The sequence below is a fragment of the Bubalus bubalis genome, chromosome 13 (assembly GCF_019923935.1).
Source record: "Bubalus bubalis isolate 160015118507 breed Murrah chromosome 13, NDDB_SH_1, whole genome shotgun sequence".
NCBI classification, from domain to species: domain Eukaryota; kingdom Metazoa; phylum Chordata; class Mammalia; order Artiodactyla; family Bovidae; genus Bubalus; species Bubalus bubalis.
The window spans coordinates 75,312,388-75,325,232 of record NC_059169.1 but is presented as its reverse complement, the minus strand read 5'-3'; the positions used below and the strand labels follow the sequence as shown (position 1 = coordinate 75,325,232).

At 41.5% G+C, this 12,845-nt stretch overlaps 1 long non-coding RNA gene across 1 annotated transcript in view; it reads right to left on the bottom strand.

Annotated features, from left to right (window-relative positions):
* Positions 1 to 894: 894 nt before the first annotated feature.
* LOC123328842 overlaps positions 895 to 12,845 on the bottom strand; it is a 35,411-nt gene continuing 23,460 nt past the window's right edge. Inside the window, exons 2-3 of the long non-coding RNA XR_006543840.2 lie at positions 6,063 to 6,237; positions 895 to 1,668 (exon numbers count right to left, since the gene is read on the bottom strand). This is a non-coding gene — a long non-coding RNA (uncharacterized LOC123328842). The remainder of the gene's footprint in view (positions 1,669 to 6,062; positions 6,238 to 12,845) is intronic.

Here is a 12,845-nt window from a genome sequence, read left to right as displayed (position 1 = left end):
CATTGACAGGTTGTCCATCAAACTAGCATTTGTAATATTAAGTAGTAAGCTAGATTTGCATACCTATCTTGGGCTAGTAGAAATATGAGGTGTCCCCTGGAGGGTACATTGGTCAGTTTTCAAAATATCTGAGTCATAGGTCATAGCCTTTTAGTGAATTGGATTTTTGTTAATATAATGATGATAGTATTTTGATGATAAAAGGAAAACTGAATGGATCATTAGGTCTTCCGTTCCTGAGAAGTAAGAAGTATTGTGGGCAGTCATATGGTATCCTGAGAGCTAGAGTGTATGTACAAATACAACTTTCAGCTCTGTTGGCCACTATGGAGCTATTACCATAATGTTCTATATCAGTATTTATTAAGTGTGCCATAACAGTTTAATACAAAATGGCTCTTCATATTCATTCAGAAAAATGTCCATGAGCTAAATGTTTGCAGAACATTTACCATAACTCTGTTAAGGTAAATTATAGGTACCATACTATTGTTCCTGTGTTAAGAAAGAGAAATCCAACTAGAGGAGGAAATAAAAATATGCAATTCATGTATAGAACAGTCTTTTGGACTCTGCGGGAGAGGGAGAGGGTGGGACGATTTGGGAGAATGGCATTGAAACATGTATAATATCATATATGAAACAAGTTGCCAGTCCAGGTTCGATGCACGATACTGGATGTTTGGGGCTGGTGCACTGGGACAACCCAGAGGGATGGTATGGGAGGGAGGAGGGAGGAGAGTTCAGGATGAGGAACGCGTGTATACCTGTGGCGGATTCATGTTGATATATGGCAAAACCAATACAATATTGTAAAGTTAAAAAATAAAAACAATAAAAATCCAAAAAAAATAAACTGAATGAAAAATCACAGACCAATTATCAGTGTTTATTTAAAATAAATATATAGTAAATTAAAAAAAAATATATTCACTTCACTTGGGTACAATAATAAATCATTGGGAAAGTCCAAAGTAGAATAGAATTCTAGTGACTACTAGCCTGGATTAATAGAGCTTTAGTTTTTAAAACAAACTTTTGGGGAATATGAAGGGCACAAAAACAAACCTGACCACTAAGACTTAATTTTGTGTGGCCTATCAGAGAGAAAGTTAATGAGTGCATTTAATGCTCCGGCAAGAACTGGGATAATTATGAAAACTAGAAAGGATTGGAAAGCTCGATCAATCAGGACAATGTTTCTGTGCCATTGTTTTACACTGGAGATGTTTGCATTTTGTCCATTTCTTATAGTGAGTTTCGTATTGTCTCTTTGAGGTCTGGATTTTGTTTTACTTCAGTTCTAGTTAGCGTAATGCTGAATGCCAGTATTCTGTTACTTCAGTTCTCCCCTCCTTTCCCAATTTCCAAGCCCTTCCATGGAAACTCAGTATTGAAAGTCTGTCTCAGGAGTGGGTTGCCATGCTCTCCTGCAGGGGATTTTCCCAACCCAGGGATTGAACCGCCTCTTGTATCTCCTGCAATGGCAGTCAGTTTACCACTAGAACCACCTTGGAAGTCCCTTTACTAACAAAGGCCCTGGCAAATCTGCAGGTGTCCCTTCCCCACCTTGATGATGGAGCATTGGAACCAAGTTGAGCCTGTTGTTCAGGTAGCCTTCACTCTTGAATCTGCTGGAACACATTTTCAATAGACCTCTGGTGGAATCTGGAAAATAATGACAAGGAAAAAAAAATCACCCAATGCAGGTCTAGATACTCAGAATATTTTATTTACAGTGGGCAAATATCCTTATAGTTTTAGGAGCTCTTCCCATGTGTGTGTTTGATATAGAAACAGGATCTCAGATGTTTCTCTCTCTGGAGAGGATATTTATTTACATAAAAGAAAGGCAAGGTTAGAATGGTTTGTCTATGAACCTGTGTGAGCAAGCCCCTGGTATAAGGAACTAGATCTATTAGGCTCTATTTATTATTACTATCTAGCAATTAGGGTCTATTCTCTTTTTATTGGTTTTATTTTTTCGTCTTATTTTTTAAAAGAGGAGTAGATGGAAAAACATATGGCCCTCTTCCTTTGGATCAGAAGGTAAACATTCTCTCAGCATGGAGCAAATTATTTGGGAAAGAGTAAATTAAAAAGTTAGAACAATTTGAGATGGGAACACTCAGCCTTGTTTCTTTGCCAATAATGGATATTACCTCATGACTATGTTTGAAATTTTCCTCAGCCTGTTTTTAAGGTCTGGAATTGATCAATTCAAGCATTTCCATGACACCAACTTGATTTTTCTCCATCTGAATTTCATATAGTTACTTCTAGCTAGAAGGTAATTCGTTTGGCTCATTATAAAAAATGTTGAAATGGCCAAAGTTTCCAAGATCATTTCTATTTTTTTTCTTTCTTTTGGTAAAACCAAACTGCTTAGCCAATTGTCCAATTAAAATTAATTTCCTATGAGGGAAACTTCTTCTTATGGTGAAGGTTCCTAATTTACTTGGACATCTTTAGATATATTGGGTTGGCCAAAAGGCTAATTTTCCATAATCTTATGGAAAAACCTGATGAACTTTTTGGCAAACCCAATAATTTGATTATTTTATGATGGTTAGGCTTTTCTTTCCTTTGGACCAACATCTATTCTGTGACTTTTCCCTTTCTGTACTTTTTTTCTACTCATTATTCAGACAGTTTTGCTCTTCTAGTATCATACTATTTTAATCACTGTAGCTTTGTAATATATTTTGAAATTAGGATACCTCTACTTTATTCTTGTTTCTCAAGATCTCAGGATCAAAATAGCTTTGGTTATTCAAGATCTTTTGTGACTTCATATGAATTTTAGGATTTTTTTCTATAAAAAGATACCATTGAGATTTTGATGGAAATAGTACTGAATCTGTAGATTGCTTTGGATAATATGGATATCTTAACAATATTGAGTCTGAACATGGGGTGTTTTCCATTTATTTGTATTTTTATTTTCTTCTTTCTTTCTTCAATGTAGTTCAGTTTTCAGTGTACAAGTTTTTCCAACTATTTGGTTAAGTTTATTTCTAAGTATTTTATGCTTTTGATGTTACTGAAAATGGGACTGTTTTCTTGATTTTCTTTTTGGATATTTCATAGTTAATATATAGAAGTGGAATTTGTTTTTTAAATTAATTAATTAATTTTAATTGGAGGCTAATTACTTTACAATATTGTAGTGATTTTTGCCATATGGAATTTGTTTTTGTCTGTTGATTTTCTATCCTGCAGTTTTCCCAAATTCATAATTAGTTCTAAGATTTTTGTGTGTGTGTGAAATCTTTAGGATTTGCTGTGTATAGGAGCAAATTATCTGTAAACAGAGATGCTTTCACTTTTCCTTTCTGATTTGGATGCCTTTTATTTTTTCTTGCCTAATTGCTTTAAGACTTTCCATACTATGTTGAACAGAAGTTTCACCACTATATTTCAATCAAACATCAGTAATAGTGATTTAATCTCTTATATATTTTTTCTTTTTCTCTTTCTTTCCAATACTGCTGCCACTTTGGTTTTCATCACTTCTCTCTGCAACAGCCTAACTGATTTCTTCCTGATCCTACGTTGCTCCTTTTGATTTTTACACATCTCAGTGGAGTGGCATTTCAGTAATAAAAATGCTCCCTTTCTTAAACACATGTTATGTATTCCTTTAACTTTTAGGACAAAAATAACATTTTCTTTTTTGCTTAGCATGTAAGGCCCTTCATGATCTGATTTTCAGACATCTCTTTAGTTTTTGTCTTTTACCAGCCCTTCATACAAAGCATTTACCAAGTAGAACTCCTATCATCATCTAATATTGTGTACTTTCCTACCCCTGGTCTGTGGTGCAAGCTTTGAACATTATAAGATCTTTTTCAGATTATCTTCTCTGGATCTACCTCTTATCCTTCAACTCATTCATCATCAGTCAGCTCAGTGTCCTTGTCACTCAATTTCATTCAGATGTCCCTCTTTTGTGCTCTGATAGTGTCCATATCACATATCTTTTTAACTAGACCACATGTATCTGGAGTTGTTACCCTATGCTTTTTTAGTATATTTTCTACTATGAAAAGTGAATTAAGTGCAAGTGTTAGTCACTCAGTCATGTCTGACTCTTTGTGACCCCATGGATTGTGGCCCATGAGGCTTCTCTGTCCATGGGATTCTCCAGGCAAGAATACTGGAGTGGGTAGCCATTCCCTTCTCCAGGGATCTTCCTGACCCAGGGATCAAACCCAGGTCTCCCTCATTGCAGGCAGATTCTTTACCATCTGAGTCAGCAGGGAAACCCATTTTCTACTATAGTCACTGATTATTTTTACATTCTAACAAAATAAATAATTGAGGGAATACCTATTGAGGGACTTGATAGTATTGGGCTGCAGAAGAGAATGGTGTGGAGGGGTGAGGTGGGCAATAGAGAGGTGAAGGGTCATGATACCTGTTTCCACACCTGAGAGCTTTCCTAATGGAGGGTTTATAAAGCCATCTGGGGGATACTGCAGGGGAGCAGACTTTCTCTTGATATGGGAAAAATGAGCAGTGTTGTTTGAATAAAGAATAGACTACTGGGTCATGAGGAAGTGAATAAATCACTTATGGGTCTGTTTAGAGAAATGTTGGACTTTGTCTTTTGATTAAGTTTTCTGTTGAAGGAAGGAATTCAGCCTTTTCTGGAGGGCTAGGTCAGATGTCCTATGAGGTTTCTTCCTAATGTTTAAAAAAGTATTTATTTATTCATTTATTTTTGGTTGAATGGGGTCTTAGCTGTAGAACGTAGGAGCTTTCCATTGTGGTGCGAGGGCCCTTTGTCGAGGTAGGAACATAGGGGAAATGTCTGTACCTTCCTTTCAAGTTTGCTGTAAACCTAAAGCTGCTCTAAAAGGCAATGTATTTAAAAAAGTAAATAACAGCCTCGTCGCACTTATACCCTGAAAACAGACTGACCTACCTAGTAGCATTCAGAAACTACCAGCATAGGCAAAGGATTTACTGCACAAGTGTTTGATGGAGCGGCTTCCTGATTTCTGTGTTTCACTCTTTTCCTCATCAGTAGTATCCCATTCCTGATGGCCAGTATTTCACAGTACAGTGGTCAAGGAACGATGTTTCATGTATCCTAAGACACTTATCTCATTCTACCTTGTGTTATTAACACATTGCTTTTTTTGTGCTTGAATATCCACCCAATTAGATACTGAATGATGTCTTCAATTTTCATTTACCCTCTGTAGCTTTCATATCTGTCCTTAGCAAGGATTCCATAAGTAATTGTTAAGCTGAATTGAATTTAGGTGACAGGGCAAAACAGATTGAGCTAATCCATTCTAAAATAATGTGGTATCTACCAGAGGGATAAAACTAGGAAAAAAAAGAAAAACCTGAACCTGGGACCTCACGATACTCTGGCATGAAATGTGGCAAGTGGATAGTACAGGCCGGTTGGCGAGGGAGAAACGCCCATTACAGGGTGGGGAGGTGAACAGTACAGCTGAGAGTCATAGCAGGAACGGGGGGCTGAGCACCTCCGTCCTGACTTAGCCTTAAGTGGTCCTCAGTAGCATGCGACAGGCAGACCCCCCTGGGGATCCAGGAAATATTGCAAACACAGGGAATTCAGTCCATTGTTAATGTTGGCTAGATTACATACAGTATGAGTTTAAATACCAGAATTCACAAAGCAAGAATGTTTCTGTCTATTTCATAGGAATCTAAAAATGGCATTAGCTACCAAAGACAAAGAAAGAAACCACCAGATTTTTCAAGAGGAGGAGAAAGGATTTTGATTCCTTTTTTTTTTCTTACAGATTTTTTTTATGGCTCACAAAGCTATGCTCATGAATCCTTTGGTGTTGACAGCAAGATATGCCACAGTATCTACCAGGTAGCTGTTGATCTGTAAATCATCCACCTTCTCTCCCAGACTTATTGCCTCTGGGGAGCCCCTGTGTGGCAGCATCCTGCTTGGAGCTGAAAATAATTGCTGATCTTTATAAAGGCACAGTGAGGCCTGAGGGAAGGAATGCTGGACCTAGAGAATAGTGGCAGTGGTACGAGAGGAGCTGACCAGTCTGTATAGTAACCTTTTACTCAAAAATTCAACTGAAAGCCTTCCCAAGTCTGCACGTTCAGTTCTGTTGGCCTGTTATCTGCAGCAGCAGAGATCAGATATGATGACAAAGCTATGCGAACCCTGGGTGGAGAGACATTCCCGTGATGCGCCCTGTGGGACTTTTTCCTTCCAGCTGACAGCATCGTCTGTTAAAAAAAAAAAAAAAAAATTATGCTTCTAATCAAGACTGAAGCTGAGAAATTGTCCTGACAGGGATGGAAACTGTAGCATGCATGGCCTGTTCGATTTGCATTCTTTGTTCAGTGGGACGTAAAGTCACTACCAACAAATTGAAATACCAAGGCTATTCTCTTTGACTTTTCCTATACACAATCACTCCACCCGCCACATGCATGCCTGCAGACACGCACATCCACCTTACTACTACAGAGTCAAGTCTTTTTTTCTTTTTAGTTTCAGGTGGAATCAATCAATCAATTTCTCTCTGTGTATCTGTCTCTCTCCAATACTTCCCTGACTCATGGCTGACTTTCCTTCCAGATTTGGTTGTTTTAAATTCAGGGCAACCTTGATAAAATAAAGATGCTTTACCACTAAGGAGATTTGGGGGAAAGTAAAAAAGCCTCTATCCTTAAAGGAAATACCAAAAGTTGAGTCAAAAAAATTTTTTGAGTGGTCATTAATTGCTGTAATAAGTGATCGTTTCCCCACAATGATTAATTTGAAAGGGACAAGAGTTATCTACAAGTATACAGTTTGATGCGTTTGGTAGGGGAAAAAACAAGCCTCCTTACTTTATAATGACAGCTTGTGTTTTAGGTCTCTTCCTAACATGGGGATGTTGCCAAGGCAATAGCTTGGCAATCTTCTACATGGCTGCTTTTTACATTAATCCACACAGGCTTCACGGATGTTAATCTTTATAACACACCTATGTAGTCCAGAAGGGCAGACTCTTTTTAGTCTGTTTTTCATGAAGAATAATAGAAAAAAAATGTTTCTCGTCTCCCTTCTCCTTCCCAGGACACACTGTCAGTGACCAAACCTTGGACTGTGGCATGGCCTTAGGACCTCAGCCCAGGACTGTGGAGAAAAGAGAGCAGGAGGCCTAAAGGGAATGAATGCGCCAAGCCAGAGCAAGGACACAGCTGATGGTCAGAGCTGCAAGGTCGGCTACTGAGAAAACATGGAGGCCAGCGGGCAGAAGCCCAAAAGGAACCAGAGCCAAAAGTCACAGTTAGCAAAGCTCAGAGCCAAAGCACAAGACAGGAACCAAAGAAGCAATCAGCACTGAGCAAGAATGTCCAGTGTCAGCATTCAGCAAGTGCCCTCGTGACCTCCCTCGGTGCAACGGCGCTTCCTTACCCCTGATGTGGGCAGCTCCTTTGGAAAGCAGCCACCACAGCTGGGCTTGGTGGTGCGATTAACCTTGGAGTCAGGGTGAGCTGTTTACACTTTTACTAGCTTTCCACTATGAGGAGACAGAGTAGAGACAAGATCTTTATACCTAAGATGTCTCTGGAGTCATAAAATTCACCAAAGTGAACTTTATGGAGGCAGGGCTTAGACTAGGGCGGGCAAGTAAGGTGCCAAGCGTGTCAAACTGAAGTGGGCATTCACTCTTCGGGTCATACAGATGCAGGCCACTGGGACTCAGAGAGGGGAAGGCGCCTCCCTACCCAAGGCCGAGCACACTGGCCCTGATACCTGATGGCCTCTGTTCTTTCTTAAGAGTATTTTCTTCGAGAAGAACAGAGAGGAACTTCCCTGGTGGTCCAGTGGTTAAGAATCTGCCTTCCAATGCAGGGGACATGGGTTCGCCCCCTGGTCTGGGAACTAAGATCCCACATGGCTTGGGACAACTAAGCCCACCAGCACCTCAACTACTGAGCCCACAGACCACAACTCGAGAGAAGCCCACACACCGCAACAAGGACCCCGTGCGCTGCAACCCGACTCAACGCAGCCAAATAAATGCTAAAAAAAAAAGAACAGAGAGAAAGTTACTGAGAGACTTCAGCAAATACTGAATGAATAGATAACGAATTAAAACTGACAACAGGGAGAACCGGACTCACACGAACCCCATGAAAATACTCAGTGTTCTTCATTTTAGTTCCACCTGGTGATAAACAGACTTGTTTTATTTTATATACTAACTTTTTTGAATCAATATCTATGTTAAGTGCCCACAAGCTTTACCTCTGAAACTTATCATTTAAATCACTTTAATTGATTCTGATCCCAACCAAGTAAGATGTTAAGGAAAGAACAAGAGAAATAGCATAAAACTTTATCCAAGAAGACTTATTCATCAGTTTTGATTTGGGTTGGTTGTGAAGAGCTCCCTCACATCCATATTCTAAACCGAAACAGGAGTTTCTTCAATTTTCCATTCAAGAGTGATTTTCTTTCTCCCTTTTTCCCCCAACTGGGCTCCACAGATTGGGCTGTCTTCTCTCAGCTTCTGGGTCTGTCATCTGCCTCCGGGGTTTATAGTTGCTGACAACGAGCTTCAATAATTCATGAGGAACAGGACCCATTTTCTCAGTTGGCTCAGTGATGCAAAGCAGATTAAAAACATGCTTTTTGTCAGTGAAATAAGTCAAGAGGAATCAGAGACACCCTACAAGGAGTAATATTGAAGGAGTTACTGCTGTGAAATGTTTTCCTACCAAAGCACAACCAGATAAAACCAGAAACACACTGGGATCTCACCAGTATCCTTGAATCTTGCTTGCCTGGTAACTGTACTCAAGACTCCCCTGTCCCACCTCCAGAGTGTGGAGTTGATTTACTGTGGCTCTCAAGGTTTGAGAAAGGGAACTCTAAGGACAAAATGAAATTCTAAATTCACTCGCTCAATTTATAACCTTTTGCTTGCATTTGTCTGCTAATTATGTCAGTAAGATGTTTCAGTTCAATTCAGTTCAGTCGCTCAGTCATGTCTGACTCTTTGTGACCCCATGAACCGCAGCACGCGAGGCCTCCCTGTCCATCACCAACTCCCGGAGTTAGGTAACAACTATTATGCATTGTTTCCTTAACTCTCTTCAAAAGAAGATGCCTTTTATATCTGCGTGGTCTCAGACAATAGGACAGGAAGGAGAAGGCCATGCAGCCTTGATGCTGACTCTTCAGAGAAAGAGCCTCCTGGGGATGTGCTGTTGCTCAGGTGTCTTTAATATTAAATGTAAAAGTTCTGTGTCAGGCTCAAGTCCTCAGACTGGCCTCATCCCAGAGGAGGCTGGAGCCTGCCAGGGCTTTCCATGTCCCGATTCTGTTGATCGATTCTGCTCATTGAAATTCAGCAGCAAAAGAAGCTACCTGATCCCTGCAGCCAGCTCCTCTCCCTGTGTAAACAGGGCCATGGCTCACAGGCATCGTAAACCACGGTTTCCATGGCCAAGTTCAATATTCTGGTTCCTCTCTGAAGCCAATAACCAGACCCCTCCAGATGAAGAATGTATTTATTTAGGTTCATGCAGAAACCAAAGTAGAAAGAAGGGTGGGTGAGAAAATCCTATACTGGTCTTTGCAGTTGAGCTGAGAGCCGCTTTGTGGAGCCTGGCTGACCACATCAGCGGCCCTGGACACATACCACGCCCTTTGCATGACCTTGGCAGGTCTTGCATTTTCAGTTCAATTTCGGCATTAGTGGTTTTCCTAGATTTTTCTTCCTTGTCTTTCCCACATATCTCATATTATTACAAAGAGTGTATTTTGGATAGACTGGTCCTAGTCACTAAGTGAAAAATTATGCTTTTGAAGAGTGTATTTGTAATGAAATATTGCAAAGTTCACTATCTGGAAATCAGGTGACATCTGCTATATCCATATATATATATATATATATATATATATATATATATATCAGGACATATAAATGTACACAGATATACAGATAGATGGGCTTCCCTGATGGTTCAGTGGTAAAGAATCCACCTGCCAATGCAAGAGAAGCAAGAGACATGGGTTTGATCCCTGAGTCAGGCAGATCCCCTGGAGTAGGAAATGGCAACCCATTCTAGTATTCTTATCTGGAAAATTCCATGGACAGAGGAGCCTGGTGGGCTACAGTCCATATGGCAGCAAAGAGTCAGACATGACTGAGCAACTGAGCACACATATAGATAGATAGTTCTAGATGTAAAATATTAACTGTATTTATATGAAGTTTTCTTTAGGTAAGTAAATATAATTTAACCTTGGTTCCACTTGGCTTTTGGCAAGAGGTTGGCATCTTGTTTTTCATCCAATTGGCAAATGCACATAATTAATAAATGAGTTTAAAGGATATGATTTCTCCTTTCATTTTCTTTAACATGTAATTTGAGATTGGAATAAAACAGAATGAATATCAGTGGAGGCCCAAAACCTTCCATAAAATTTAATAGGATAAGCCTGCGGTAGCTGGAACCCTAGCCCTGGAGGTCTACACTGATCCAGAAATTCCAGTCATCAAAATCTGACTTTTTTTTGGGGGGGGGGGGTTCTCTATAATACTCTGAAGCTTGTGGTAGTCCTAAAAGGGTTGCCCCTTCACTCTTACAATTCTGCCCCAGGCTGAAGAAAGAACTGACTTCGAAATGTGTCCTGAAAGCGACTTAGTCCCAGCTCTCTCCTCACAAAGGTGAGTCTTCTAGGTGTTAAAACTATCATGGCTCCAGATACAGGGGATGTGCTCATAGGCTTCACTGCAGGGATGCTGGGAGCAACTTGCTCCCTCAGGTGAGTGCCACACGGACGAACAAAATGCAGGAGTGGGCACAAGACTGTGACATGCTCTGGTCTTACCATGTACTGCACCAGCAGAGTCCGACTCGGCACACAGCACAATGCCACACTCACAACACAGCAGAGCCCGGCTCCACACACACCGCAGCGCCACACTCACGACAGCAGAGCCCGGCTCGGCACACAACACAACGCCACACTCACGACACAGCTGAGGCAGCAGTTTCCAGACCATACCTCATTAAGAGGTGCGGGTCCTTATCCGGGGTGCAGTGTCTACTTGGTATTAATGGATGTTATACGGTGTGGCATCCTCAGCGGGCAGAATACAGAGTTCCGAGAATTGGTAGAGGCAGGACTGGCCCTGCTTACCATCACCCCGGTTACCTTCTTGGAGAATTTCTCTTCCTCTCTTTCAATGTCTAGGTTCTGTGGGTTTAATGGCCCTAATTCCCTCTGGTCCTTCCACCAGAGGACACGGCTGAGTCCTGTAACCATAGTTGACAGCTGGGCCCTCTGGGTTCCTTGTGCCAAGGGACCGACAGGCCAGAGGGGATGTCTCCTGGCATCAGGAGACGGGGAGCCCGTCATACAGTGCAGGCAGGAAAGAATCTATTTGACACCCATATTTTTTAGGTGCCTCTTGGTGCTACTTTGCCCATTTTTAACCGTGATAGACAAGTTCAGAAACCCTAGTCAGAGAAGAACATGGTGACTGGGAGCTTGGACTCTGCTAGTGGGTTTTTGCCAGCAGGTGAGACACCCAGCCCTGCGGAGGTACTAGATGAGATTGAGGAGAATATAGAATGGATGGTGGAGGAGCAGACAGTGAGTTTCCCTTGCGACTCCAAGACTGGCTGCTCAGCTGGGGCTGTACCTAATGCCGCAAAACCTCAGTAAGTTTTACTTGAGAAAGGATACACCAGCACCTTAATCTTAACAAAACTGCTTCCAGAATGTCTACAAAGAAGTATATTCAAAGGGTGGACTTGTGAACTCTGTGAAGTGCAGCCTAGATCCTCATTCAGTACCAAAAAGCTTATTCCCCAAGCTGCTGGGAGTGCTGCAAATGGATAGCTTTGGCTGTCAACTGTCTTTGGAACAGTCTGAACTGAAGAGAGCCACTGGAATCCAGGAACAGGTTGACCTGAGGATGTCAGACTTGTTGCCTCTTGCTGAAACAGTTTATCTCTGTACTTTGCAGCTTCAGAACTCAACTGTGGGGTTTGTTGAGGTTTTTGTTAAGACTGTGCTGCTGCTAAGTCACTTCAGTCGTGTCTGACTCTGTGCGACCCCATAGACGGCAGCCCACCAGGCTCCCCCGTCCCTGGGATTCTCCAGGCAAGAACACTGGAGTGGGTTGCCATTTCCTTCTCCAATGCATGAAAGTGAAAACTGAAAGTGAACTCGCTCAGTTGTGTCCGACTCTTCACGACCCCATGGACTGCAGCCCACCAGGCTCCTCCTTCCATGGGATTTTCCAGGCAAGAGTACTGGAGTGGGGTGCCATTTGTATCCTAATATCTCCCTTTGTCTACTGCTTTTATCTTTGTCTTCCTTCCCTTCCTCAGGTGTTGATCAAGACAACCAATAATGAACTTCCTCCATGCAAACGACTCCTCAGTTTCTGGTTCCAGAGAAACCTAACTTGCAGCAGTGCTATGAAAAAAACCAAACAGGGTTGTTGTTGTTCAGTCACTAGGTTGTTTCTGACTCAGAGGATGAGATGGTTGGATGGCATCACTGACTCAATGGATTATGAATTTGCACAAACCCCTGGAGATAGTGAAGAACAGAGAAGCCTGGCATGCTGCAGTCCATGGAGTCACAAAGACTTGAAACAGGGTAATGGAATAAATATCAGGACGGCCCGGCCTTCCCAGGCGGCTCAGTGGTGAAGAAGCCAATGCAGGAGATGCAGGGCATATAGGTTCGATCCTTGGGTTGGGAAGATCCCCTGGAGGAGGAAATGGCAACCTGCTCCAGTATTCTTGTCAAAGAAAAACCTATGGACAGAGGAACCTGATGGGCTAAAGTTCATGGGGTTGCAAAAGAA